Consider the following 7,437-nt stretch of genomic DNA (forward strand, 5'->3'; position numbering starts at 1 on the left):
TCCACCTATGGCATTCAATGGTTTCAGACTCGAATATGCCCTTGATGACAGTTCGAATTATATAGCCTAGAAGGATCGCATGGACGCAGTACTAGAGGATAACGGTCTAAAGGACTTCATTGATCAAGAAGTCCCCAAGCCGACTGGTGCTTTTGAATTGGCTGAATGGAAGAAATGTGTGGCTAGAGCAAGGAGAATCCTTTTGGAGGGAGTTCGAGATCACATAGTCTTGAGTCTCCATGGGAAGGAGACACCATTTTCAATGTGGAAAACATTGAAAGATCTATATCAGAATAGAAGTGATGAGAGAAAGCTGGCACTAAAAGACAAGCTTCGAAAAATCAAGTGTGAAAAGGGCGACACGATCTCTTCGTATCTAAACAAGCTCACCACATGCAGGGATGAGCTTGGATGTGTAGGAATCGTGATAGCTGATGATGACATGGTGAGTCTTGCACTCCTCAGTCTTCCTAAGAGCTGACATAGCTACGAAGACTCGGTTAATGGAAGAGAGAAACTACCAAATTGGGAACGACTTTGGTTGGATTTGATGCAGGAGGAGATAAGAAGAAGCACCAGAGATGGTTCTTCATCCATGGAGGATGAAGAAAACTGTGCCTTAGCGAGTAAGGCGAAGAAGGGGAAGGAGAAGGTTTCTCTTTTCGAATCTAGTTCTTCCCATGGTGGGAAGAAGTTTGACAAATCGAAAGTGCAATGTTTTCATTGTCATAAGGTGGGCCATTTTGCTACAAATTGTCCACAGAGGAAATCCAAGAAAGGATCTGGGGAAGGATCAGAAGGTGAGGCATTTGTTTCACAGTTCGAGTTGGATTTCACACTCTTCGCATGCATGGTTTCATCCATGGTGGGAAGTGGTTGGTTTCTTGACAGTGGAGCTTCTTTCAACATGACCGACGACAAGAGTTTGTTCAGTACTTTGGAGGAGAAAGATCTCCAGATACTCATAGCGATGGGTAATGATGAAAAGTAGGTGTAGGCATGTTTTTTTTTAGAGGGAGCATGGAGCTCGCCTTACCTTGACCGATGTCAAGTATGTACCATGACTGAAGAGAAACTTGGTGTTGATCACGCTGCTAGAAGACAGAGGCTATGATGTAGTCTTCAGTAAGGGAAAGGTTTTCCTTAGACACATCATCACTAGACAGGTGAAGAAGATTGGTTCCCGGGTCAAGAACCTGTATGCTCTTTAGGTTCAAGATGCCAGCAAAGCCTTGAGGAGAAAGGCAATTGATGGAGACTTGGTGGTTGAGAGGGAGAGTAAATTACCTCTCAACATGCATTGCCAGACAAAGTCTCAAACAATTGTGGAGGAGCCATGATTGGTGAAGCAGCTTCAGGAGGTTGTGGAGCAGCCACAGCTGGGGAAGCCGAGAGGAGAAAAAGTGGAGGCATCCACTTATGCAAAGACCTCCAGAAGGGGGAAATTTCGAGCCAAGTGGGCAAAGGGATCGCATGCATCCATACCTCCAGGTAGGAGGTGGGGCGATGTTGAGTGATTGTCCCACGAGGCTGATATGGGGGCAAGATCCTTGAAGTACCCAACCTCTTTGATTCGACTTTGCTATAGGATCCCCGATGAAGAGTAGCAGGACTGGCTGATGGGGCAGAGACAGATGCAGATGGAGCGACAGAGAGAGCCATAGTGTAGGAATCCCAGGACTGTGTACAGCTAGCAGGTTGCAACAATGTGAGAGGCACAGGAGTGTTGCACCAGTGCAGGATGGCACAAAGAGGTGTGCAACGATGCGAGATGCATGGAGTGTTGCAATAGCTCAGAGGTCAGAGAGGGAGCACTTGTCAGCAGCAAGTAGAGCTTCAACATAAGAGTATGTTTCTATCCCAACATAGAGGTCAGTTGGGGAGTTTTTTTTGTTTCTAGAGTTGCTGGAGCAACCACACTTGGCAGAAGTGTTGCATGCAGAACATTCCAGAGGTACAGCATCGGGTTTGAGTTGAATGCCTTTCTTGTTGAGAGGGAGTGTTGAAAATAGCAACAAGAAATGCTAAAAATAGAAGTGCTAAAAATAGCACTGCTATAAATAGCAGTTTGGTTACCAGTGCTGGATTGGGCAATAGGGAATGAAAAATGGAAGTGCTAAAAATAGAATTGCTATTTTTAGCAGTTCAAGATGGATTCCTATTTTAGTCAGTCCCTGGACTAAAAATAGGAAGTAAAATTCGAATTTGGTCTTAGCAGCTGTTTGAAAACAAATTAATTAATTCTCCATGAGTTAATTAGTTGTGAAAAATCAAACATGAAGTCTATGTGAGGACATGCAACAAATTATCTATTAATTGAGGAATTTATCCATCAGTTAAAGAGATAAGGATGAGTTCTAGTTTGAGTAGTAATTAGTTGGCTCAGTTAACTGAGTCAAGTCCAGTTATATTTGATTTAAACAGTTTGTTTAAATTAAGTTCAGTTAGTTAATGCATGCTAGCATATAACTGTTGTACTTCAGATAACTGAAGATTCTCTCATGAATAACTCATGCATGTTAGTTCAGACAGAGACCTAGTTGAGATCAGAGAAGGGACAATGTACTATCTGTTGGACGAATATTTTTCCTATAAAGGAAGCTCATCCATGATGAGGATTTATCTCCTTCAGGACTGCATAGTTGGATCTGAGGTTAGTGAGTGTGTGAAGAGGCCAATTCACACAAGTGGTTTCACTGGACCCCAATCAAAATTGCGCAAAGAAATAGGAGGCTTGGAGGGTAGACCAGAGGTTGGATAGAGGCCTTTGTCTGTCTATGAGCATCATAGGTATTATCAGAAGAAATTTCGGCGTAAATCACATTCAGAAAATCATTGCCGACGCGTTTCGAACCAACCAGTGTGGTTCATCGTCAGGACGAGTTGAAGAAAACAGATCTAGCTTTGCATGTTAAATAGTCTGTGCAGAGCCTCCAACGGCTAATAAGATGGTGTTTTGACTTTGATCCCTAGGTCAAAATTAGCCGTTGGAGGCTCTGCACAGACTATTTAACATGCAAAGCTAGATCTGTTTTCTTCAACTCGTCCTACGCGTCGGCAATGATTTTATGAATGTGATTTATGCCGAAATTTCTTCTGATAATTGTTATGGATCACAGAAGCCTCAATTCAATCATAGGTATTGTAGAGAGAGCAGGATAGCTTTTGAGCTGATTCTTTTTGTAATACTAGCTATATTTCAACTTGTATGATAATACAGAGTTGGGGTTTTAGGCTGAGGCTTTCCCTAGGTAAATTCTTCTGTGGTATGTGTGATTGATTCCTTCTTATCAGTTATATGTGTTCTTATTGATGTTGCTCATGTTCGATTAAGCTTCTGCTAAATTGTTTGTAGAAGTAGATCGAGTGTTTTGCTTTAGTACATTGCATTACCAGGTGATCTACAGTGGGAATTTCTACATTTTTTGTCCTAAGATCTAGGCTAGCATGAGAGAGTAAGAGTAATATTTAGGCTAATAAATAGCACACGATCTTGAGGGAAGGATATTGTAAGCACTCCAATAATTGCTCAGAACTCTTGGAGTCCCTAGCTAAGAGTTTCCTGGACAACCTTTGTCGGAGACTTGGAGAGAAGTGGGATATGTTGATTAACTATTTTGTAAACAAGAATATATCATTCCTTGAGTTGTGTAGGGTAAGGGGAAGGAAGATAGCAAATTGGAATTGCTATAGGAGTTAGTAATTTGGGTATTGGGTTGTTGAGTGGATAGTGGCTAGCAATGAGAGCCAGACTTCCTTGTGGATTCATAACACTAGCTTTATTATGGACTACTATTGAGAGGAATTTAACAATAGAGTCTATGTTTGGGAGGAACATCCCAGGTACAGAGCCAATGGTGAAATTTGTTTATGAAATATGTGCTCATATTCATTCTGTTGAGTTTAATGCTAAATTTTTTCTTTTGTGGTTTTCCACAATGTGTTTTTTTAATAATATTCATTGACATATTTCAATTTTATTTTTGATGCATGCTTATTTTCATCATGTTACATAGATTTATTTTTACGGATATTAGAGTATTGCATTTTTCATGTTAATGTGAACTTTGCATAATGGTATAAATACTATATTTTTAGGATTATGGCTTAGCAAGGGAGTTGGGTATGTTATAGGCATAAGGTTGGTATTTTCATGCCATGATCATGGTTAAAACCCCAAGACCCATCAATAATGCACAAGGCATCTTGATGCTTATATCCAACTCATATGCAAAAGACCCCCTAGTGAGGGTCTATGTTGGGGTTTCTAATTTTTTCATGATGCTCAATATTGAGATGATTCAATTATGGTGTGCGGTCCTCATTTCAACCTTTGACCATGTCTAAACCTAAAATTATTTATATTGCAAAACACTTACTCATGGGGGATTTATCCCAGCTAAAGGATTATAAATAAGCCTTAGAAATGAGTTGTGTGTTACATTAAGGATTTGCTTAGGGTTCTTGATCCAAAGAAATATTTAATAATATCCTAAGGAAACTTACTCGTGGTTCCTATATTTTACTCAAAGTCTTACAATGGACTCATGTGTTGGTTTGAGGGCTTGTTCATGGTTCTTCTACTCGAGAAGATTCAATTATACCTCAAGGCATTAGTTTTCCTTCCTATAATATTGTTAAGACTTCATGGCCAATCCTTAGTGTCTAATAACTCTTAATGACATCCATATCAAACTCATATGCCAAAGATCCCCAAAGAGTGGTTGTGTTATGGGTTGTGAGTGTGATTTAATATGGAAATCAAGATCAATAAGATATGTTCAGGGGTTGTGGCCTATGTGTTTTCCTCCCTTTACCATGGAATTTAAGCGAAGGAAGGTTCAATTATGGATGAAGCCTCTTTTTACCCCCTTAACCATGTTTAAGCCATGAGACACATTTCCGCTATGCAAAACATATTCATGTCATTTTCATCCTACCCAAACGATAAATAACAACAATCATGGTCCTAAGAACCATTCTTAGTGTGGACCCAAGTCACATTCTTGTTTAGGGCTTATGTTTGGGCTTAATCATGGCACTCATATCCCTTTAGTAGGCTAGAGATACACTAGGGGGGTGCCATGTGGTTATTCAAGGATACATTCATGGAACTGTAGCCTAATATGGTTCATGGGTTATAGATGTTGTTTATAATGCTTGAGAATGAGAAGCTTCACCAATAAAGAAAGGCCCTTATTATTCTCCCTTGAGATTGATTACACGTTGAGACCCATTCCTAGTTACAAATAATTTAGTTATGATGTCACATGGAGGTGAATGATATCGTATATAGGTTATATGTGGTGGTTCAAGATCCCTGATGGTGATGACTTTGTAATAGCATCCATATTGAATTCAAATTCCAAATAGTACCTACTGAGGGATTTTGTCATGGTTTCTAGATGTTGTTTATGGAATTTGAGATTAAGGATATTGATTTTAGGCTTAAAGCCCTCATTTCCCCTCTAGAACATGTTTAAATTGTGACATCAATTTCCAACTCACAAAACCTACTCATGATGGATGTCTCCTAGTTGGAGATCTACAAGGAACCATTACAAAGAAATCATGTGTTTCTTTGAGGAATCATTCATTTCTCTTTAGGATGGGTAGAATCAACAAAGTCCAAAGGCATTTGTTTTCATTCCTTAACCTTTCTTTGGGTTCCATGAGCCATCCTTGATGCACATAGCCTTCTAATGGTGTCCATATCAAATTATAATAAAAAAGATCCCTTAAAGTGTGCATTTACAGTTATGGTTTGCACATGTTGTTCACGATGTGATATTAATGGCAAACACGATTCCTAAACATGGTTTAAAATATTTTTGGAATGCGCCATAGGGACTTGCATGGTCCATCCATCAAGATTTGGGAAGAGTTAAAGCAATTTTGATAGGAACATAGCTTTTCCTAAAACATTTGCACATTCTTGAGATTTTCAACAAACATGCTTTCCATTTGCAGTAATTTCAAGAAGAAACCTCATACATCTACCATTAATTACTAAATGACCATGACCATATTTATAGTTTTACCTATTAATGGTTAAAATTGAAATCTTAAATAATATACATATTGATTTAATGGTATAAAAGATATATTTTTGGTGTTATGGCTTACCAAGGGAGATGGGTATGTTATAGGCATAAGGTTAGTATTTTCATGCCATGGCTATGGTTAAAACCCCAAGACCCATCAATAGTGCACAAAGCATCTTGATGTTGATATCCAACTCATATGCTAAAGACCCCTTAGCAAGGGCTCATGTTGGAGTTTCTAATTTTTTCATGATGCTTGATATTGGGATGGTTCAATTATGGTATGTGGTCCTCGTTTCACCATCTCACCAAGCCTAAACCTTAAAAACCAATTATATTGCATAAAACTTACTCATGGGGCACGTATCCCAATTGAAGGATTACAAAAGAATCCTTATAAAAGAGTCGTGTGTTAGTTTAAGAACTTCTTAAAGCTTTAAGCCCAATAATATTCAATAATATCCTATGGAAACTTACTTGTGGTTCTTATATTCTACTTAAATGCTTACAAAGGACTCATATGTTGATTTGAGGCCTTGTTCATGGCTTTTCTACTAAAGAAGATTCAAGTAAATCTCAACGCACTAGTTGACCATAAAAATTGGAACAATATAGAGAAGATTAACATGACCCCTACTCAAGAATAATAAACACAAATCTAAAAATAATCCAGATTTTAAAAAATCGGTTATAAAAAAACAAATAATCCCATTCAAATATTATTAATTAATATAATATAATTATATTTTATGCTCAACCACAAAAATTAAGCTAAAGATTATCAAGAATTTCTTTCTACGCAATTCCCCTAACAAAATTAATACATTTTCTAACCTTAAAACAATTAATCAAAATTTTGGGTTGACTATATATAGACAAGCCAAATGTCTGTGTGATGCATAAGACAATGATTGTCTTTCATTAATGCAAAAGGCGATTTGGCAGCTGAGAGTTGAATCCGCAAACGCTGAAGGAAGAAATGTGAACTACGCGTGAATTAGATGATAAAGTATCGAAGCTTAACGACCTCAATCAAATCCTTATGAAAGAAATCACCGTCTTAAGAGAAGAAAAAACTGTTTTGTCCACAAATCTCTGAGAAAATTGGCAGAACTGGCATTAATCGTTTCAGTATTGCATTAGTTCCTTCAAATTCTTCTATCTGATTCAGATCTACAGTTGGTTGAAGCATTTCATATTCTTCTACAACTATTGCCATATAATTCTTTCTCTTCACCTGTTTCAATTCTCTCCGAGACTGTCTCCTCTGTTGACCCATCACTCTACCATAGAGTCAAATTCAAAATAATTTGTAGCTGAGGCTTCGCTACAGGCTCCTTCACGCTCTAGCTTTATCACACTTCAAACATAAAGCCTCTTCTACTGCCTTCCT

At 38.3% G+C, this 7,437-nt stretch overlaps 1 non-coding gene across 1 annotated transcript; it reads left to right on the forward strand.

Moving 5' to 3' along the window:
* The first annotated feature begins 6,620 nt into the window (after positions 1-6,620).
* Positions 6,621-6,723, forward strand: LOC149200288 (U6 spliceosomal RNA). The gene has a single exon (XR_016254085.1). It is a non-coding gene; the product is annotated as a U6 spliceosomal RNA (small nuclear RNA).
* The last annotated feature ends 714 nt before the right edge of the window (positions 6,724-7,437 follow it).

Source organism: Pinus tabuliformis, chromosome 2_1 (assembly GCF_031772625.1).
Source record: "Pinus tabuliformis cultivar Carrire ecotype Pingquan chromosome 2_1, CPIR1, whole genome shotgun sequence".
NCBI classification, from domain to species: Eukaryota; Viridiplantae; Streptophyta; class Pinopsida; order Pinales; family Pinaceae; genus Pinus; species Pinus tabuliformis.